Here is a 23,601-nt window from a genome sequence, read left to right as displayed (position 1 = left end):
GGCGATGGGACCAGCATCCCGTACCAACCAGGAAGTGCCGCGTCCCAAGGCTTCGAGCCCAGCCCGCAGAGCACGGTCCCGGGGGTGTGGTCACAGCTGCTGACCGCGGCTCCCGCCGTGTGATGTGACCACTCGGGGGTGGGGCGAGGGGGCCGGGGGCCAGCAGCAGGGCGTGTGTAAAAGGTCTTGTTCCTCACAATACGATTCAAGGTATTTGGGACGCAGGGCTCAGATCCAGGAGTGCCGTCCTCCAAGCCTTCCTTAGGATTTTGTGACGCCCTTGAGAACCGCCCTTGTAGACTCAGTTCTGAACTACCGCCACGCCTGTATTTGCTCCTCCTCATCTCGGATTATTGCTTTCTTTACTTCCTCTGTGAAGCACTAAATACTAGTAGCTTTTTAAGAACAGACCACAACAGTTTCTTCGTTTGACCATCACTAAGTCTGCCTCCAGAATGGGGAGTTCCGTTAACTTTATCAGCCAGCCCTGCCAATTTTAGTTAAGATAAGCCTTTGTGGGCCCCCAAAGGCCTCTGAGAGACTAGGTATCCAGAGACCTCTGAGGTATGTTAAATGGTTTAATTCGTGGTGGTGCAATGAAAACTTAAAGAAGGAAAGGAATCTGCAATTTGAACTGTTAACGGACCCCACATTTACACACTGCCTATTTGAATAAGAATCTCTTTCAGTATTAAATGTTTTGTGACACACAAATGAATTTGTACACAGTCTTTTAGCTTGAATTTGTAGACAGCCTTTAAATGTTGTTTGGGGATCTTTGGACTAATTGTATAAGCGCTCAGTCTGGCTTCTCAAGAACCAGTACAGTTAACAATCCATATAAAAAGTTGGAGTGCTGCCTGGGCGCGGTGACTCGCGCCTGTAATCCCAGCACTTTGGGAGGCTGAGGCGGGCAGATCACCTGAGGTTAGGAGTTTGAGACCAGCCTGGCCAACATGGTGAAACCCCGCCTCTACTAAAAATACAAAAATTAGCCAGGCTTGGTGGCACACGCCTGTAATCCGAGCCACTCGGGAGGCTGAGGCAGGAGAATCGCTTGAACCCGGGAGGCGGAGGTTGCAGTGAGCCGAGATGGAGCCATTGCACTCCAGCCTGGGCGACAGGGCAAGAATCTGTCTCAAAAAAAAAAAAAAAAAAAAAAAAAAAAAAAAAAATTGAATGCTAAGGCTTTGAGGAAAAAGTGTCTTTACAATGTTTGTCCCTGATGACAGAATAATTATGAACTATAGTAAGCACTGTACAATGCTCGTTTAGGTTTGTAGACTTACTTATAACCAGGTAGTGGGGAACCCTGCTTCTTGGAAGTAGTATGTTTACTTAGTGTTTCTTAATTAAAAATAAAATTACAAATTTTATTTACCTTTAACTCTTATAGGGTTTTTATTTTTGTTACAGAGGAAAAGTAGGACTGTCATTATTATTATTATTATTATTATTATTTTTTTTTTGAGACGGAGTCTCGCTCTGTCGCCCAGGCTGGAGTGCAGTGGCGCGATCTCGGCTCACTGCAAGCTCCGCCTCCCGGGTTCACGCCATTCTCCTGCCTCAGCCTCCTGAGTAGCTGGGACTACAGGCGCCTGCTGCCACGCCCGGTTAATTTTTTGTATTTTTAGTACAGACGGGGTTTCACCGTGTTAGCCAGGATGGTCTCGATCTGCTGACCTCGTGATCCGCCCGCCTCGGCCTCCCAAAGTGCTGGGATTACAGGCGTGAGCCACCGTACCCGACCCTATTTTTTTTTTAATAATTTGAAATTTTATTTTAGATACAGGGGGTACATGTACAGGTTTGTTACATGGACATACAGCATGAAGCTGAGGTTGGGGGTACAACTGATCCCGTCACCCAGGTGGAGCATAGTACCTGATAACTTTTTAACTTTTGCTCTCCTTCCTCCCTCCCACGTCTAGTAGTTCCCAGTGTCTATTGTTGCCGTCTCTATATCCATAAATACCTAGTGTTTACCTTCCACTTATTAGTGAAAACATGCAATGTTTGATTTTCTGTTCCTGCATTAATTTGCTTAGGATGATGACCTCCATCCGCATCCATGTTTCTACAGAGGACACGATTGTGTTACTTTTTATGGCTGCATGGTGTTCTATGATGCATATGGACCACATTTTCTCTTATCCGGTCCATAGTTGATGGGCATCTAGGTTGACTCCGTGTCTTTGCTATTGTGAATAGTGCTGTGGTGAACATATGAATTTGTGTGTGTTTTTGGTAGAACAACTTATTTTCTTTTGGATATATAACCAGTAATGGGGCTGCTGGGTTGAATGGTAGTTCCGTTTTGAGTTCTTTGAGAAATCTGCAACTGCTTTCCACAGTGACTGAACTAATTTACGTTCCAACCGACAGTGTATAAATGTTTTCTTACAGGATGTTTTTTTAAAAAGTTTTTTTTTCTTTTAATTTCACTTTTGTTGTGGTAAAATATGCACAACATAAAATTTACCATTGTAGCCATTTTTAAGTGTACATGTAGTGGCATTAAATACATTCACATCGTTGTGCTACCATCACCACCATCCATCCACAAGACTCTTCATCTTTCTTACAGGGTTTTAATAACATTTTAATGAAAATGGTTGTGTTGCAGGCTTTAGTTTTATCACTAAGCAAGGTCTGAGTTCCTTCTCGTAGCTTTAGAGAAATGCACCTTTTAAACTTTTTTTTTTGAGACAGGGTCTCACTCTGTTGCCCAGGTTGGAGTGTAGTGGCACAACAGCCTTGACCTCCCAGGCTCAAGTGATACTCCCATCTCAGTTTCTGAGTAGCTGGAACTAGAGGTGCGCATCACCACCCTTGGCCAGTTTTGTTTGTTTTTTTGTAAAGATGGCGTCTCACTGTGTTGCTAGGGCTGGTCTTGAACAGCTGGGCTCCAGCAATCCTCCTACTTCGGCTTCCCAAAGTGCTGGATCACAGGCATGAGCTACCATACCCAGCTGAGAAATGCACTTTTAAAAGAGAAAAGGTAAAAAGCCATAGCCAGACTGTTTAACAAATCTTATCTACAGCAGGAAAGGCCTAATACATTACTATTTGAGGATAAGCTTGTGATGTATTTAAACTTGTGTCTAAGGGTATTGTGGGGTTTAGCTGTCAAGAGGAAGGAACACGTAAGGGAGTTATTGTTATTGATCATTTCCTCTCCTGAGTATCTATCAGAAAAATAACAATTGTCAGTGTTGTCCTCTTTAGCAGTGCAAATAGTACCTATCTAAATTATGCTTGAGCTCAGGTAGTGTTGCCTTTTTAGTAACTAAAAGCAGTGTGTAGCAATTTCCTGTCCATCCCAGATGTTTACTAAAGATTGATACTAGGGGACCCAACACATAAGATATGTCTCTTTAAACTTGTAGTTAGGCTGAGTCATTGTGTTCACAAGAAAAGCTGTAGCTCTGCAAGGTCTGGTTTTATGTTTAGAATCCTTTAAGTCTTAGCACCACAAAATAAAATGTATTTGCTAGGGTGTGGCTAAAAGTTGTTGCAGGGTTAAAATGAGAAACATGTAAACCTAACTTTCCCATAAGCCTGTGACATTTCTGATTACAAAGAGAATCATACAAATCGCATCTTATGCTTCAGTGGGAACACATTCCAGTGTGTTAGTTTCCCTAAATTCACAGTGCAGTGTAAAATCTGGACCCCAGCTGTTTTAGTGCTGGGTTATTAAGCAAAAGTGTATGTTACGTAAGTGTTTCATAGTGTCACAGTGTTTTTTTTCTGTTGTGAAACTTTCTTAATTTTTAAATTTATTGAGCAAACATTACAGCGACAGAATAAAATGAATTATTTATTTAATAAACACTTACGTGGTGTTTACTTTGTGCCTTGCACTCATCTAAGCATTTTACAAACATGAATACATTTAACCCTCAAAACAACCCTGTAAAGTAGGTAATCTTATTATGGCCATTTAATTTATTTATTTATGTTTGTTTTATTGTATTTTATTTTGTAGAGATGGGGTCTTGCTATGTCACCCAGGCTAGTTTCAGACTTCTGGGTTCAAGTGGTCCTCCTACCTTGGCTTCCAAACGTGCTGGGATTCACAGGCATGAGCCACTGAGCCTGGCCTATGCCCATTTTATAGATGAGGCAGTTTGAGGCATAGTGAGATCCCACAACTAGCACATGGCAGAGCTGGGGATCCATCCAGGCAGCTTGCACCCAGAGTTTCGACACTGCTGTCTGTCTAGAAAAAAACATAACCTGTGATTCCATCCTCTTAACAAACTTTTTTTTTTAGGTTTTTTTATTCCCATTTCGTCCTTGTTCTTTGACATAATTGCAATTATAGTGCAACTCAGACAATCTGTTCAAGTCCTTTATTTTTCGGAAAAAGAAATTAAGGTGGAGCATGGGTATGTCCAAGGGCAGAAGCACTGGGGCAGGGTCCTGGAGATCCTCTGCTGGGCCAGGCCTTAACTCCTGATTGTGAGGAGATTGGGCCAGGGATCCTGGGAGAGTCTGGGAGGCCAGGTGTATTTGGAAGGGGTTGGGTGTTATGTGCAATATTTCCAGAGGGAAGCATTTCAATATTTTAATAATTGTTATGACCATACTAGAGCTAATCTGCTAAATAAGGGCCCACATTATGGCCGACTGGGTCATGGGAGGTCTTGCTTCCTAGGGCTCCAGAATCCTGGATTGCTTCCCCCGTTGCTGCTAATGCCCGTGACCCTCAGCTCCCCTCTGGACGAGGGCAATATTTTATTCTGTACTCAATCATTTTTTGAACTTTTTGGATCTAGAGTTGGGAACCTTTTGGAAGCCTCTGACGCACAAAAGAAAACCAGCCAAAAGCAACATGGAAATAAAAATAACTTAGTTTAGTCAGTTCTTTTGTTAAGAAAGAGAGAGAGAGACTTCTGAGGCCATAAACTTATGAACTTTATATTAAGAACAGGAAAATAAGGGTTCAGAATTTAACAGTGATCTTTTTCAAAGTAGGCTTTTACAGATGGCACATTTAGATGAAGGAGAATAGGAATAAACATGGGGAAAGGGAAAGCCGTAGAAAGGGAGGGGAGAAACAAATGCAGAGACGAGGCATTGGCAGAGGGCCACAGATAGGAAGCAGGGAGCTAATACCTTTGTCAATTCTTTACAAAAAGCCTTGCATCTCAGTGTGTTACCACTGGATGATGCCTTCAAAATCTCATAAGCAGTTGCAAATGATCTTTCCTTTGGTTTATCTTGATGGGATCTTAATGTTTAAACTGTTGCTAATCAACAAAGCATGTGGACAATAAGATACAAGGGAACTCTTAGCCCCTGATTGGGATCTTCATAACAGTCTAGTCTAGTTTGGTTTATGCCACTTTCCATGGGTGGATTTTATATGTACTGTGATATTAGAATCACTGGATTTGCCATTATTTTTTCTATTGACTGTCTTCCGTGTGAGAGGGCAAGGTCCTTGAGGTCACAGACTGTGTTTTTGTCATTTTTGTGTCTCCAGTGTCCATTGTAGTGTACAATAGATGTGAACTGAATGAAAGGGTACATGGATGAAGGGAGAAGGTGTAATCCATTTTATTCAAAATACATAGGTATTTCCAGATAATAAGTCTTTATAATTAACGTTTTACTTATTTATTTGCTCTATGGTGCCATTTAACTATTCTTAAAAATAAAATGTGTAGATGTAGAATGGACAGTCTGTGGCATTTTGGGTAAACAGCTGTACTCACTTCATTGATCTTTTTCTGCCCAATTTCTGATGAAGGAGTCCTTTGAAATAAAGAGTTTGAGTAGGTAGCCATGGGTTGGGATTGGAGATTTATGACTTGGAGCAGAAAAACATTTCCAGATGTGTAGGGCAGTGGTCCTCTGAAGATACAGACCCAAAAGTGAGAAATTTAACCAAAGGGGCTAAGAATAGGAAAAAAAAATGAAGATGAAGTTTTAGATATTGTTTTTTAAATGTCACCATTATTCCTGCTTTGGAATAAAAAGAGGTAAGAGGTAAGGTAGGAGTACAGAATTTGGGGATGAAGTATATTTTTGGCACTAACATCACTGTGATGTTAAAACTATTTTTAAAAGATAATAAATACCCACACCTCTGACTTACTAATTGTTTTACTAAATTTATTGCTCTCTATGCTATTTATGTTTATTATTTCTATATGGTGAAAATACTGTAACTATTGCACGTCTTCCCCAAACTGTATGTTCTAGTGATATCATGTTGGTAACTTGGAAGTGGCCATGATAGGAATTTCTTTTTTTGAGACAGAATTTCACCCTTGTTGTCCAGGCAGGAGTGCAATGGTGCAATCTCAGCTCACTGCAACTTCCGCCTCCCAGGTCCAAGCGATTCTCCTGCCTCAGCCTCCCAAGTAGCTGGGATTACAGGTGCATACCACCATGCCAGGCTTATTTTGTATTTTTAGTAGATACAGGGTTTCACCATGTTGGTCAGGCTGGTCTCGAACTCCTGACCTAGTGATCCTCCTGCCTTGGCCTTCCAGGAATATTTACACCATCGAAATTGGCAAACACTACAGTTAGGGTTTCTCCTCCACCCAGACCTGGTTGCTAAGCATTTGTCAGCACACCACTGGCTTTGCCCAGGGGGGATATCCGAGCTTCTCCACCCCATCTTTCTTTCTCATTATGACCAAAGAGATTTGTCCTGCACTTTTCTTTCAACCGTCACAGTGATTCTGAATTTGGGGATGTGGTTGGGGAGAAAGGAATACGCTTAGTTATGCAATGTTCTTATCTCTCTGTGCCTATGATCTGGTCTGGTACAAGTCTCAATTGCATTCAATTTAACCCTTGATTCTTCCTTTTGTAGAGATAGAATTCTCCCTGCAACCTCCTGAAGAGCTGGCCTTCCCTCCTTCTCCATCACAGTAGTTCCAAGGTCTGGCTAAACAAAATCACCTGGGAACTTCTTAAAATACAAATTTCCAGGTTCTATCACATATGTAATAAATTTAGATTCTTGAGGAATGGGACTCAAAATAGTATTTTGTAAGTTCCCTTGGGAGTTTGATGATCACCCCATGTGCCTTCTGGGCCCCTCTTGTGGGCTCTTGCTCTCCAGCCCTGGCACCTGTGTACCTTGCTTAGAATCAGGTCATTTGGGCTGCTGGACCCTGGCCACATTGTATGGTAGCCTCGATTTTTATGTTTGAACTCAAATTCTGATCCTGTGAAACTTGGTAATCAGGGGCCACTCTTTGCCCCATTGGCCTGATTTCTCATGCTCATTCATTGGAGCCTGGGTTTCTAACTAGGAAGGCAGCTAGCGTGTTGCAGGGAGACTATCAGAGGAGTCAGGTGTGCTAAGTTTCATTTCTACTTTAGCGTCTGTGTAACCTTGATCAACTTGCTTCTCACCTTTCTGAACTACAGTTGCCTATCTCCAGAGTTTGGTAGGAAGGTTGTTTTTAGAACACATCAAGCTTTGTTCCATCTTAGGGCCTTTTAATCATGCTATTCCCTCTGCCTGGAGCACACTTCTCCTAAGTCTTTGCATGGCTGCCTTCTTTTTTGTCATTTGGATCAATGACAAAATGGTCAAATGTTATCTCCTTGGAAAGGTTTTTTCCCTGACCATTGAAAGCTGCCTCACCTCACAGTCCACATTGCATTGCTTGCTACCTGATCCTGTTCCAGCCTTTCACCTAGGGTTATTTTCATGCTAGGATTCACCACTATCTGAAATTCTTTTTCTTTTCTCTTTTTCTTGCTTACTGGGTTTTCTACACAAGAACTTAAGCTTCATGAGAGTAGGGACTTTCCTGACATGTAGTAGGTGCTCACTAACTACTTGTTGAATGACTACCTTTCCAAGTTGTTATATAAATATATGATGTTAGTGTGAACCCTGGTTCCCAAGGGATTCATTTGTTTTCCTAATTGTTCTTTTCTGACCTCACAGATGTTGCTGTTTTTATGACAATGATTCATTGCTGAGATATTACTGCAATTTGGAACAAAGTGCTGCTCTCAACTGATGAGAAATAAAATCTGTAGCTTTCTATGTGAATGCCTCCTGTCGTTTTCAGAGAGCTTGCAAAAACTTGTTTCAGTTGCATCTGTCATGTGGGTATATAATCTGTGATAGAATGGATCGATTAAACATGAAAGTATCGTAACATAAATGAGACTGATTTGGGGAAACTCCTGTTTCCTACCTTTTTTGAGTTCTACCGGGGTGGTTTTTGGTAGTGTCATGGGGACTAGGGAAATGTGTATCACTTTGTAAGAAAGGCAGGCCATAGGCTGGGCACAGTGGCTCATGCCTGTTATCCCGGCACTTTGGAAGGCTGAGGCAGGTAGATCACTTGAGGACAGGAGTTCAAGACCAGCCTGACCAACATGGTGAAACCTCATCTCTACTGAAAATACAAAAATTAGCTGCGTGTGGTGGTGAGTGCCTGTAACCCTAGCTACTTGGGAGGCTGAGGCAGGAGAATTGCTTGAACCTAGGAGGTGGAGGTTACAGTGAGCTGAGATCGTGCCATAGCACTCCAGCCTGGGTGACAGAGCGAGACTCCGTCTCAAAACAAAAACAAGAAACAAAAAGAAAGGCATGCCAGAAACGCATGTTGGATATGTTTGCCCTGTCTGATCTCACCAGATACACGGGGTAGGTTTGACTGACAGTGAAGTAATTTTTGCAGATCCATTGCCTGGAAGGCCAATAAAGTTGGCAGTGAAAGCTTTCATCCTGTATTTGCAATAGCCCCTCTTCAGGATGGTGTTGAAGAATTTATCAAGCACAGAGTCTTTTTGGTGCTAACACAGTACTAGGCCTAGGCTAGTGAGTCTAAAATGTGGTTCCAGCCCCACAGTTTATAGTCTAATGCAGTCATCCAGAGGCAGGACTGAATTGTGCAGCAGAATCCTGCCAGGCCTCCTGAAATGGGCTGGCTTTTATAATGATTGTATGTTCCAATTTTCCTTGATAGTGATTTTCAAACTGCTTTGTTTCAGGGCAGTACAGTGGTATGAATGTTTGTCTTCCTCAAATTCATATGTTCAAATCCTCACCCCAAGGGGTGATGGTATTAGGAGGTGAGGCCTTTAGGAGGTGATTAGGCCATGGTGGCTCTGCCCTCATCAATGAGATTAGTGTCTTTATAAAAGAGGCCAGAGAGGGACCTCTGACTCTCTTCACTAAGTGACGGGTTAGTGAAAAGGCAGCCTCTGGGGAAGCAGGCCTTCACCAGACACCAAATCTGCAAGCACCTTGATCTTGGACTTCCTAGCCCCCAGAACTGTGAGAAGTAAGTTTCTGTTGTTTATAAGCCACCTAGTCTATGGTATTTTGTTACAGTAGCCTGAGTGGACTAAGACAGGTGGCTGGCATTGGAGTAGAGATTGGGTCCAGGGATGTAGACAGCAGAATTCTGGAGCATCTCTAAACACCACATTCAATCAGAGCATCTCATTTAGAAAACATACTATTGTATATTTGCCTTTTAAAAATTATGTTTGGGCCAGGCACGGTGGTTCATGACTGTAATCTCAGCACTTTAGGAGGCCAAGGTGGGTGGATCACTTGAGATTAGGAGTTTGAGACCAGCCTGGCCAACATGGTGAAACCACATCTCTACTAAAAATACAACAATTAGCCAGGTGTGGTGGTGCACACCTGTAATCACAGCTACTTGGGAGGCTGAGGCAGGACAATTGCTTGAACCAGGGAGACGGAGGTTGCAGTGAGCCGAGATCACGCCACTTCACTCCAGCCTGGGCAACAAAGCGAGACTCCATCTAAAAAATAAAAATAAAAAATAAAGAAGTAAAAATTATGTTTGTTTTAGATTTGCAGAAAAGTTGTGATGCTATTATAGCGAGTTTCAAAGGAGTACACAGTTTCCTCTATTATTAACATCTCACATAGGTATATGATACCTTTGTTATAATTAATGAACAAATATAGATGCATTATTAAGTAAAACCTGTATTTATTTAGATGTTCTCCCATGTCCTTTTTCTATTCCAGTATCTTGCCCAGGATACCATGCTGCATTTCATAGTTGTGTCTCCTTGGGCTCCCTTGGTTATCATGGTTGCTTAGACTTTCCTTGTTTTTGATGACCTTGATAGTTTTGAGGGGTACTGGTTAGGTATTCTGTAGAATGTCCCTCAGTTGGGATTTTTATGATGTTTTTCTCAAGATTAGATTGGGATGATGGGTTTGGGGAGGGAGAGGACAGAGGTAAAATACCATATTTATTACATCGTATCAAGGGTACATACTATCAGCATGACTTATCACTGGTGATGTCCACTTTGATCACCTCACTGAAGTTGTGTGTGTAAGGTGTTCCATTGTAAAGTTACTTTTTTCCTCCCTCTCCACACTGTACTCTTTGAAAAGAAGTCACTGTGCACAACCCATACTTTTGGGAGTTATGCTGTACCTCCTAGAGAGGGGAAAATGTCCTAAAAAGATTTCATTCCCTTTACTTCCTTTAATGTTATAGATTTCCTTTTGTATGTCATTAATTTTGGTCTAAAATAGAAAAGTAGTACACTTAGGTGGCCTTGTTTCACTTCTGTGCTAGTTCACAAACACAGAAACACTTTAGAAAGTAGTTTTAGTTGCAGGCAAGTCCTTTTTTTTTTTTTTCCTCTTTTTTTTTTTAGACGGAGTCTCGTTCTGTTGCCCAGGCTGGAGTGCAGTGGTGCGATCTTGGCTCACTGCAACCTCCGCCGCCTGGGTTCAAGCAATTCTCCTGCCTTAGCCTCCTGAGTAGCTGCGATTACAGGCACGCACCACCACCCCCAGCTAATTTTTGTATTTTTAGTAGACACAGGGTTTCACCATGTTGGTCAGGCTGGTCTTGAACTCCTGACCTTGTGATCCACCTGCCTCGGCCTCCCAAAGTGCTGGGATTACAGGCATGAGCCACCGCGCCTGGCCTGAGTCCCTCTTTTTAAATGAAGGTTGTGGGCAGACAATTATGCTCAGAGACCAGATAATCTGGTTGAAGGGACCAGAATGATGCCCCCAAATCAGGTGTTGGTTAGTGGCTTAGTGTGCGGTAGGCTACCCATGAAACCTTTGTGCTCCGATGCCTGACTGAGGACACAGTCCTCCTAAAAAAGAGTGTGAGGCCCATCCCAGCATGGCTGACTCTCTAAAGGCCAAGTTCTCTTGGGCCTGTGTGTGGCTTAGCTCTCAGGACGGTCAGGTAATATGTCCAGAGCTGGGCCTTGGGACCTGGCTAGACAGACCTGAAGAGTTTTCCTTTGCAATCAAATAAATGATAGCAATATTAATTTGGAACATGTTGAGAAGACATTGTTGTAATTAAGCACAAGTTAAGCATACATAATAAGCACTTCACATAATTGATTAGAATTATTTTAACACAACCAAAGCAAGATCCAAAAATTCAAAACAAAAATTCAATTCTCAATCTTTCTCTCTTTCTCATGCTAGTGACCATTATTGACACTGTCTCCTGATTTCACCTAGAATTTATTTCTCAATTTACTTGATATTCTCTAAGTCGTGGCACTTAATATGATGACTTCTGTACAGCAACAGTTTCCTTACGCCTGATTTCCTAGGGCCAAGGACTCAAGGAGTCTGTAAAATTTGACCATAATTTAAAATTGGTCATATGTTCGATGAGTAGGAGGGTTGATGTGAAGCAAGGGAGGTATCATAGCCCCAGCCTAGAAAGGTCTCTAGACCCTTTGCTCTGTGATGCAAAAATGGTTTAGAATTCCTTTAGTAGAGAATGTGTAAGTGATTGTAATTCACTGAGCACTCCCTTATCATTTAGTTCTGTATCCCACAGCATTTTAATCAGTCTACTTTGATCCTGTCCGACCCACTTTCCTGCCATTGCTGGTTATATAATAGGACAATCTTACTTAAGTAGCGGTGTTAACTGGATTCAGTGGCCTGAGAATTTTTTCCTTCCCTTTAATGTTTCTTTAGGTTTCACATTTTAAGGGTCAGTGACAGTTAACTGTTATCTATTGTTTCACAGATGAGTCATAGAAAAATGGAAAATGAGTTTGAAAATTATCCTCACATGACAGCCATCGTGAAACTTACAAGGAAAAATGGCACTTAGGGAGTAATAAGCCTCTAAAAAATTCTAAAGATTGAGGGGAAAAAAAAATTAAACCCTCAAAGAATTTAGCCGACTTCAGTCAGTTTTAAATAAGAGGCCCAAAATAAACAAGTGAGAAACTTGAAAACTTCATTCACATTAATACATGCCAGCTTTTTTCATATTATTAGGATATTTGCATATATTTTGGTCAAAAGCTGCTTACTTAAAAATATGTATTCAGAAGAAAAATGTCCATAATATGCTATAGTATTTTTTTTTTAAAGACAACCTTCTAAGTTTGCCTCTGAAATTATCCTGGGAGCAACTGCCCTCTGGGGATTCATGGTCTAGTGCAGTGGTTCTTACACTCTACTGTGCACCAGAATCCCTGGAGGGCTCAGGAGAACACAGAGCACTGGGCCTCACCCTAGAGTTTCTGATTCAGTAGGTCTGGGCTGGGCAGAGAATTTGCATTTCTAACAAGCTCCGAGATAATGCTGATGCTGCTGGTTTGGGGACTACAATTTGAGAGTCACTGATCTAATGGTTTAGCTGACACATCAGTAAACACAATTCAAAGATTAAACGCTGTGAAATAAGTACAAGTAACATGCAATGGGAAACAGGGTGTGGAGAAGTGGGGCAATAGATGAGTGAACAACTACAGATCGGAGAAGCCATATGGAAGCAGAAAGGTTAAGCAGGATCTCGAAGCCTTGGCAGGTAGGGCATTTTGGAGATGACACTCTACTGTTGGGAGGGAGAGTGCAGAATGTATATGGGAGTGGGAGTATAGCCTAGCACAGGTGGAGAGTAAGGGTGGTGTGAGGGGAGGAATAACCATGAACAGGTGGAATTAAGAATGAGTGGAAAGTTAAACTAACATGTTCTTGGTTTTTGGAGTTTGGCAGCAAAGGAAAAGCATGATCAGAGCTATGCTTAAGAAGGGCAGCTCTGGCATTGCGACGGATGGTGCAGGAAGAGAAAGAGTGATTTTGGGAGAATCAGGAATTATTGAGGCAGCCCCATCCAGAAGCAAGGATAGGCTGAAGAAGAGCACGAAGGTGGGAGGGATACAGTCATGTGATGCATATGTAGCAGAAACCACAGATTTGGTAGTTGATTGGTTCCTGAAAATGAGAGAAAGGGAAGAGTCAAGGGAGAGTGAGGATTCAAAGTCTGAATCGTTGGTGAAGAGTGTTGGTGGTGGCTGGATCTCTCAGAAGAAATAATGGATAAGAAAAAGAACCTCCTGGGCCTTGGTTTCTTCAGGAGAGGAGTGGACTGATACTCTTAAAGGTTTCTTTGTAATTGTAATTAAGGGTTTGAGGGTTTTTGGTTGTCTGAAATATGGTAGAACACAGTAGTACAAAAAGTTAGTGGCTTATGTATAACAGGCATTCGTATATTTGTTGATTAGTTGATCCATGACAATCATTAGCTCTGAAATAGTTACATCTGCAAATAGTCTTCTTTCTCAGCTCTTCATTTTGCTATGGTTTTCTTAGTATGTTGACTTACTCTTCCTCCCATTTTATAAACTATGAATATCAACCTTTTTTTGATATGTGCTCTGTGTATATATTTTAAACAAGTACAGCAGGTAATTTAAAAATCTCTTTGGCTGTTTCTTACGTCATAATAATCACACGATATATAGAGATATTTATACACAACTCTGTCTTTCCCACTGGATCATAAAATCCTTTTGGGCAAGGGACATATCTTACTCATTTTCATCTTCTTCACTGCACTCATCGTAAATACTTATAAAAAGTGGACAGCAAGTGTTTGAGGAACTGGATTGAATCATTGGGTAAGAGTAAATTACTATCTGTTCTTTTGGGAGAGACCAATGTCTCAGACAATAAAGAGTAATAGTTTAAAGGGAAATGGAAGTCCATATATCCTAGGAAGTAGAAAGAGGAAACACATTTAATTCAGTAGACTCTCAAAACTAGAATAGAGATATTCATGGACACTTTAGGGACTAGAAGCAGAAGCCCATAAAAAGTAGCACAGTGTTTAGCTCTATCTAAATTAACTATTGAAAACCTCAGGCCAGACCTTTCCATTCTGGGCCTCAATTTTCTCCTTTGTAATATTGAGGTTGTACTAAATTACAAAGTTTTAGAACTCTCTGAACACCCTTTTGGGAAGAATTCTAAGCAGAGGGAACAGCATGAGTAAAACACAAGAAATGGGTAAGAGTATGTGTGTTCTTTATGACTGGGTGTGACGTGCTAGGAAATTAAGCAGGAATGGCAGGTGGAGGCCTTGTTTCAGAGGGCCATTTCTCCTAAGATAAGGAGCCTGGACCCACCCTACGATGATAGGTGATGTCTTGTGCAGAGATTTGTGCCAGGTGGTTTAATTGGGAATGGCATCCAGGGAGCAGGGGTGAAAGACCAGAGACAGTCATCTAGGGAAGGAGGCAATGGTAATACAAGGAAGCATTATTGGAATGTCATTGCTATAGGCAGCTGGTTGCTTTATTCCAAGAGATTATCTGAGAAGTTTTATGAAATGCACTCAGCACAGTTTATGTAGAGAAAAAAAGGGAGAAGCTTTTATCCATGTTTCTTGTCTCCCATTGAATAAAGGCGGCCCCGCTTCTGGATTGCACATGTATGACTGCCAGGTTCCCATGGGCGACACATGAAACAGCAACAGAGGAGTCTAGGGGTGAGTGGGCCTGTCAGTTTGCACTTGTGTGAAGCTGGTTAAATTCTTCACGGAACTGGTTGCGATGGCAATGCAGGAATAAGAAGCAAGTTTGAGAGGATTTGAAGTAGTCCGTAAAAGGAGGCCAATGAAGGGAGCTATTGAGAGATTTTAAACAAAGGAACACCTAATCAGAATGATATAATGGTGTGCTTGTAAGTGTTTAACAACCAGCTCTCCAGAAAATGTGCATGCACATATGTCTATTATAAATTGTACTGATACAAAAGATGTGTTGCACACAATTACAAGTAGTAATAAAATACTCTTTATCATTAAATCTATATAGCTAATTGATTTAGACAGATTTCTGTTGGTTTTTTTTGAACTCTTGTATCCATAGCCTAGTCATGGTTACAATTGATGAAAGAACATATTGATATTTTCTTTTTATATTATTGTGTAATTTGAAAGTGAAGCAGCAAAGGTGTGTCCCAAAACTTTACTTGTTCAGGGAACATCTTCTTTATGAATTGGCCAGTACTTTTTTTTTTAATACTAGAGGAATATTTCCTCAGTTTTTTGTTTTATTCACGATGTAACTACTACAAGCACCAGGCATTTTATTAACATTTTCTCTATCACCTCCTAAGGCCTAGACAATTAGCAAAACAGAAACGATGTGATTATAGTGTTTGTCAATTTCAGTATGAAACTACCCTCATCATGGCCAGTATCAAGTTATGGTGAATTGGGAAAAGATGCACAGTAGAAGCACAACACAACATTATGTAGTCTTTTCACATCCAGTAGTCTCCCCTCATCCAAGGGTGATATGCCCCAAGACCCCCAATGGATGCCTGACACCTCAAACAGTACTGAACCCTATACACGCTATGATTTTTTTCCCTATACATACATACCTATGATAAAATGTAATATATAAATTAGGTACAGTAAGAGATTAACAATAACTAATAACAAAATAGAAGAGTTATCAATGGTATACTACAATAAAAATTATGTGAATGTGAGCTCTCTTTTTCTCTCTCAAAATATCTTATTGTACAGTACTTTTCTTTCTTTTTTTTTTTGAGATGGATTCTTGCTCCCCTCGTGTAGGCTGGAGTGCAGTGGCACGATCTCGGCTCACCGCAACCTCCACCTCCCAGGTTCAAGCGATTCTCCTTCCTCAGCCTCCCGAGTAGCTGGGATTATAGGCGTGTGCCACCACGCCCGGCTAATTTTTATATTTTTAGTAGAGACGGGGTTTTGCCATGTTGGCCAGGCTGGTCTCAAACTCGTGATCTCAGGTTATCCACGCGCCTCGGCCTCCGAAAATGCTGCGATTATAGGCGTGAGCCACCATTCCCAGCCCCTTCTTGTGATGATGTGAGATGATAAAATGCCTGTGTGAAGATGAAGTGAGGCGAATGACCTAGGCAGTGTGACATAAGTGGAAAACGCCAGAAATAAACAATTCGTGTTATAAATTGTGCACCATTCTGAGTAGTGTGATGAAATCTTGCACTCCTCCATTCCATCCTGCCAGCATTGCCAGTCACTTGGTGGCCATCTCTGTGATCAGATTTACAGTGGTTTTATCAGTATCATAGGGCTTATGTTCAAGTAACTGTATTTTACTTAATAATGGCTACAAAGTGCAAAAGTAGCGATATAATATTTTTGGACCATGGTTGACTGCAGGTAACTGAAATTTTAGTTACATGAAACCACAGATAAGGGGGGACTGCACTACAGATAAAATAGGCATAAGTAACCTCAACACAATAGACATTATTAAAATATAGAAAAGTAATAAAGAAGTGATAAATGGAGAACTTTTGCTTTAATATAATTTATTGTAAGTTTATATAATTTAATTTTTAAAAACTTCAATTTTTAATATTTTAATTTTTAATGATTTATGTGTTTAACAACTGACTCACAAAATTGCTGAAAATTTCCCAATCTTGATGAAAATTTCCCAGTCTGCTCTCAGGAGCCTATATGAGCCAGCCCAGAATACCACTGGAGTTATAATTTCAGAAGATTACCTTGGTAGCAATCTGTAGAAATGTTTTGTAGGGGAGCTACAGTAGGGATCAAAAGTGGAGACAGATTACGAAATGTCTTCAGACCCTGCCAGCATGAGGGTTCAAATGATGTCTAGTCAGTGGAGATCACGCAAATTTCACTGGTTTGTGTTCCCACGTGGATCCGTAGGACCTTCAATGCAAGTCTCCTTCAGGTATTCCTGGTGGTATCTTGGCATTGTCTCACATGTGTTTTGAGAGCCCCACTTCCTTGGGGAGTCTTCCGCTTTGGCTTCCTTGTTGATGACCGTGGGCCAAAGGGCTTTGTGTGTGAGGCTCCACCTCAGCCATAGCTGGTGTCCTCCTGAAGAGGATTTATGCCAAAAGGAGTCACATGCCAGGACTTGTTTTTTTCAAGTTTGCAAATCCGGGGGGAGGGTGGGGCTCTAGAAAGATGCTGGAACCTGGTATGTGCCCTGCAGAAATGTCCTTGACTCCCTTTGTCACCAGGAGCCTAAATTTACTGTGTTTCTCTGTGACTCACAGAGGCAGGGGGAAAGACAATCCTCTCCACTTCTTCCTGCAGCTACTTGCTCCATCAGCCTCAGCCAGTCTGGGGCTGGGCAGGGAAACAGGCCCTCTTCCTTCTCCTGGTTTGTCCCCTGGTTTGCTCAGAGAGACCTTCGTGTCTGAGGGCCCCTTTCTCACCTTGCAGATCAGCTGGAGTGGTACCGAATGCCTGATGGATGGCCAGGGGCCCCTGATCCATCTGCATTCCCAGAATATAAGAATCTCATTTGGGGCCACCCAGCCCCCACTACTCTTAGTATATGAAATAAGGTGGAATAGATAAGAGGATGGAACTGGACCCTGGGTGCATGATGGGGCCAATAACGGAGGTACAGAGTGCATATGTGGCTGGGCTGTGAGACAGGGAAAGAGGATGGAATTGAGATGCAAGGTAGAAAAGCATGACTATGTTCAGTTTGGGACTTGATGAAATAGATACTGGTAGGACAGTTCACTAGGCACTGGGCCTTCAGGAGAAAGAGAAGAAAGGAATGGTGGCATTGGGAGTAGTAAAGCTGTGGGTATGAATGAGTATCTATGAGACTCACCTCCCTGTGAGGACATAGAATGAGGAGACAGTCTGCAGGTAGACTAGGTCGAGTTCAGAAGCCTGAAGAACACCAGTGTTTAAGGGATGGTGTTGGGAAAGGGAGCCAGGCCAGCCAGAGAGGAATGTTCGGGAACTCTGAAAGGAAGGAAATGGCAGGAACAAAGGAGCTGGGGCACAACAGTGGTGACTCACACTGGGAACACTTCGGCCCATTGTGTTTATGCTTATAGTTTCCCAAGTTTATCTTTTCAGGGTTATGATTATGTTAACCTCACCTCCCTCCCTCCCTCTAAAACAAAAAAAAAAGGAGTGAAAGACTCTTCAGTATTATGAATGGCCCCAGGTGAGGAAGACATCTGACACGTTTATATCATGTCAATACTTCGATCCAGGCTTTTACAGTCAGTGTGAGGAGAAAACACATTTACTTGAAGCTAAAGGAATAGGAAGTGTCAGCTTTTTCCTGTTTTATGTTTCTTGTTGTGTTTTCCATATTAATCACTTCATTTTCCCCTTGGTCACAGGCCTGATATTTTTTCCCTACACATGTCAGCTGCCTAGTGTGTCAGGCAGTTTTTCACTGTGATATAGAGACACAATAGAGCTGGAGCTGGCAAGGTGACTGCCAGAAATGTGTGTCACTCTTGATGGTTATGTTCATGAGCATCCAGAAAGCCCAGTGCTCCTGAACTGAATTATAGGCTTTGAAATTACCATGTGGTTTGCATTCAGCAAAAAAATATACCCCAGACATGTGCAAGGATTGTTGGTTTGGGGAAAATTAGATGACTCCAACACGAAAAGACAGAGCCTATCTAAAGAGATAGGCTAGTGTGAGGTTTTTTTACAGCACAAATCTGTTGAATAAGTGGATTTGGATGTAACCACGGGCTTGCCATATGAAATTCTATTCCATGGGAATTAAAGTTTGTGGCTTTGTGAAGGCATTTGTTGCAGACTATGAAAAGTTCTCATATTCTTTTGCCAAAACACAGAAACATGGAGAGATACGAAAAAGCTTTTACTGTGGCTGTCTCCTCTAATCCTCTTAAACACTTAATGTGTCCTATGTACATAGCAGTGAAATTAAATACAGCTATTTCTGATAATGTAGCAACTTAGATGTAGAAGTCTACTGCTAAGGGAATAGGAAGACTAAAGAAAACAATTCTTATATCAGTTAGGAATTGTGTTTCACTACAAGTATCAGAGCCCCCAGGTAGTGGCTTTATTTCTCATGTATAAACAGTCCAGAAGTAGTCCATTGAGAGCTGGCATGACGGCTCTAGAAGTCATCAGTCTCTAGAGCTCTCCAATCTGCCACCTCCAGGATGTGGCCCTTGTCTGAGATGGCTGCTGGGGCTCTCAACATCATATTTACATTACAGACAGAGAATAGAGGAAGAGGAGCATGCTAACTCCCTTTGCAGGCCCTGTCTCATAATTCCAATACTCCCAATTACATCTCATTGGCCAGAGCTTAGTAACATAGCCACACCTCACTGTGCATCTCTAAATTATCATAAATCTCATTTTTTGAAAAATTAACTCACAATCTTCTCTTCTCCTGGCCATTATTGCAAGAGATTGGGAGAGAGCTAGTACAAGAGTGAGATTCTTTAGTGTCTTTCTGGGTGATTCCATGCCAAGAGGTCTTCCTCTGTGTCCTCACAACAGTAATAACCGTAACATCATGAATCAGTCAGGGTTTACCAGAGATGCAGACTTAGTAGGTTACATGCATTAAGGGATTTATTACAAGGAATTGGCTTCCTCAATTGTGGGACTGGCTAAACAAGCTTGAAATCCACAGGGCAACCAGTCAGGCAGGTAGACCATGAGCAGGCTGGATCCCTGTGAATGGAGCTGAAGCTTGGAGTCTCTGAATCCAGGGAGGGCCTAAGCCCTCTTTTAAAGGACTTTCAGCTGATTACATCAGTTCTACTCAGGATAATCTCCCTTTTGACTAACTAAAATCAACTGATTACATACCTTACATCTGCAAAATCCCTTCACAGCAGCAGTAGATTAGTATTTGATTGAATAACTAGGTAAAGGCATGTGTGTACATGCATGCTACAAAATGGTTGCTGCCTCCTTTCTTTTCCCCACCTCTTAGGAGAGAATATCCTTTGACCCTAAGTGGAAGCCTACAAGAAGGGGAATTCTGGGCAATGTGGTTCAGCCCAGCCACATCACATACTATTATTTAGTAGTCATGAAGAGAGAGACATAGGTAAAAACAGCAGTTAGTATTTCTTCATTCTGATATCTGGCAGCAAGTGAGCGATGCTACCATTATCGGCTAAAATCAGGAACTGGTATTAATGCATTTTGTTTTGTTTTGTTTTCTGCTTTATTCTCCTCTGTCATAGACAGTGAAGAGTAAGTGAAGAATTTGAGGGTCATCAGCCATTGTGAACTCATCAAAGTTAGTAGCACTTAAAATTTGCTTTTAAAATGAATGGAAAGATATCCAAGTTTTTAATAGCACACATGTTTTTTTCTCATTTGTACCTTTTTTTTGTCTTTTGTATACAGATATTCCCACTCTGGCCACTGCCCAAAGGGGCTCTTATCTGAGGAATACTGCTGACTTCGTGTACCTAGTTTTACAGAGCCATCTTTCTGAAGCATAAATTAGATTACATTATTCTACAGCTTAAATCCCTCCATGAACTTCCCATCACCCAAGAGTGGATCTGAAACTCCTTAGAGTGTCATTCAAGACCCTTCTGTATGTGGCTGCCATGCATTTTTTCAACTTTATTTCCAGCCTTGCAATGTACATACATCCATCTCCGTCCCACGCCCTCTGCAGGGCTTTTCGGTTCCAGAACATGCCATGTGCTTTTCTCCTTTGGAGCTCTTTGAATAGGATGCCCTTCCTCCCTTGTCTGCCTGTAGATAGAAACATCCTGTGCATTGGTGGAGTCGGCCCTGACCACCATTTTCTTAGCATGCTGAATTACTTCTGTTCCCCTCTGTGTTTGCACAGCTTTGTTTGTGCACAGTAGACTTTTGGCTGGGCCATGTAGACTGCCTCCTCCATGAGTTTGCCAGCTTTTTGAGGACAATGTCTGTTTTATTCATCCTCGAATTCTCAGTGCCTAGCAGAGTGCATAGCACAGGGTAGTTATGCAATACATATTGGAGTAAAGGAATACAATTCAAATAAACAGTCTCATTAACAGATGCAAACCAACTCCTCTCATGACAGCAGAGAATCTAAGCTCAAACAAATTACCAGAGTTGGCAGTTGAAGTACTATATATAGACAGAACTTAATAAATGCCTTTCTTTGTCTTAAGCCTTTGATGACAGTGATGTGTTTTTATGAACGTAGATAACCACAAGCAGATGTGTCAAAGCTCTTTTGTCCAGGAATAAACTGAGTTTCGTCATCATCTTGACAGTACTTTCCTGGATGAGTGTTCAGGAAACATGAAAAGTTTTTCGAACAATTCAACAAATGTGTAATAAAAGTTTGTTATCTTGTTTTATTTGTTGTTATATTGTCTCTTGGCTTGAGTTTTTATTTGGGAAGCTAATAGAGAGATGGGATATTAGAAAACCAGAGGCAAACTGCTTGGTTTATTGAAGCACTAACTGAATGAATGCAGGTATACCAGTAATCCAGGAATCCCATGCATTAAGGAAAAATTTATTTCTATCACCTCTGTGTTGTTGTTACCTTGTGAACCTGGCTTGGTTTTTTCAGCAGTGGTAAACTGATAAGCCTGTTTCTCACTCTGTCATTCATCTCATCAGTTTACCAGCCCAGAAATCCTCCTTTCAGTCTTTACAAAAAAAAAAAAAAAAAGAAGAAGTGCAGATGCACTCACAAACACAAAAGTTAATTTATTATTTTTTTTTTTTTGAGATGGATTTTTGCTCTTGTCACAAGGCTGGAGTGCAATGACGCGATCTCAGCTCACGGCAACCTCAACCTCCCGGGCTCAAGTGATTCTCTGGAGCAGCTGGGATTACAGGCGTGTACCACCATGCCCAGCTAATTTTTGTATTTTTAGTAGAAATGGGGTTTCACCATGTTGGCCAGGCTGGTCTCAAACTCCTGATCCCAGGTGATCCACCAGCCTCGGCCTCCCAAAGTGTTGGGAGTATAGGCATGAGCCACTGCTGCACCCGGCTGAATTTTTTTCTTGAGGCTGACAATCATACAATTTTTTTTTTCTTACAAAATATTTTTCTAATTTTTTTTTTCTTAAAAAAAACCAAGTTGGTTCTAATAATATCTAAATTTCATTAAATTACCAGGGAAAAAATATTTTCTTTTCCTAAAGGAGAATTCAGTGATAATATGCTTGCTGCTCCATAGAAGGTAGCTGTTCTTTAACTTGTATCAACCTTCCTTGTTTGTACCATGCCCCCAACACACATACACATACCACACCATACCATGAATATTAACAAGGGAAAAATGGCCTGAATTTTATTTTCTGGATATGATGACATTCAAATGAGTTATAAAATATGCAAATGTATTTTAGATTCCTTTCTTGGTGCACAAATCCATAACATTTTCTCCTAGGTTGATAATATGGTCATGAAGTTCTTGGGTGCTGCATTTTGTACAACCAGCTCTTGCAATGTGAGAGAACCATCATCCACTTGGGGGCACCCAGGTACTTAATGAAAAAAAAAGAAGGCATTGCCAAGAGAAAGTAATTTGATCACAAAAATAAGGGAAAATACTCAGGGTAGATAATCTATTCCAACATAACAAATCCAGAAAGTAGGCCTGTGTTGTACAGAGATGACCATGCCCTACAGACACCTAATGTACCATACAGACTCAGTAAAACCCTGGTCAGGTACCTGTTAGTTGGTACTTCAGCACAGGCATGTAGCCTGAGAGACAGAGGGGCCCAGAGGTGGACAAGCAGAACGGGCATTGATTGGCAAGAGAATTCAACTGTAAGCTTTCCAGGGCAGGGACCATGTTTGGTTGACTCTCTGTTGTGTGCTGGGTGCCTAGCACTCTGCTGTAGATATTAACTCAGTAATATTTGTTTAATGAATGGCTGGCTGGATGAACTGAGTGAATCTAGGAGGAATTTAACAGGAAATGGATGGACAGAGACTGACGGTTTAAAGCAGTGATAACTTACCGATGAAGGGAGTTAGTTAGCATGAGGCATCACTACGGAGGCACTGCACGTATTGAAAGATCTATTTGATTGGCTAGAATGTTTGCATAAGAGATAAGAATTCATAAGGAAATTCCCATGTTACCTATTCTAGTTGCAGTTTTGTCAGATGAGATATTTTGTGATATTTATTATATATAAAATATATTTCTTTAAATGTTGATTTGTATTTTGAGTAAGTAATTAAACGACACAGAAGCTCAACTGACATGGAAGTTTAAATTACAAATTTTATGGTGCCATCCCGAAGAGTAATGTTGCTTTGAGCAAAAGAAATTCTGAAATGCTGTTTGAGTCCTCAAACAGTATTCAATTATGATAAAAATATTCTAGTGTTCCTAATTCTTTATTCTGTCTAATTCTTTGAGATTAGAATAATTCTAATACTTTGGATATCCAAGTATCTGCTTAGACAGCTCGATTGCTGCATTTCTCTCTGACTCTGGGCAGACAGGATTCTATAATGCAGAATCAGTCTTACCAGCCATTTCCAGATGGACTTGAGGGTGGCTGCTCCTTGGTTTAGAAAGACA

The 23,601-nt window shown here is 41.3% G+C and overlaps 1 protein-coding gene across 3 annotated transcripts in view; it reads left to right on the top strand.

Annotated features, from left to right (window-relative positions):
- Positions 1-23,601, top strand: part of PLD1 (phospholipase D1) — a 209,930-nt gene that overhangs the window by 558 nt on the left and 185,771 nt on the right. The gene's annotated exons all lie outside the window — the stretch shown is intronic.

The sequence above is a fragment of the Pan troglodytes genome, chromosome 2 (assembly GCF_028858775.2).
Source record: "Pan troglodytes isolate AG18354 chromosome 2, NHGRI_mPanTro3-v2.0_pri, whole genome shotgun sequence".
Lineage (NCBI taxonomy): Eukaryota > Metazoa > Chordata > Mammalia > Primates > Hominidae > Pan > Pan troglodytes.
This window is presented reverse-complemented; position numbering and strand designations above follow the sequence as displayed.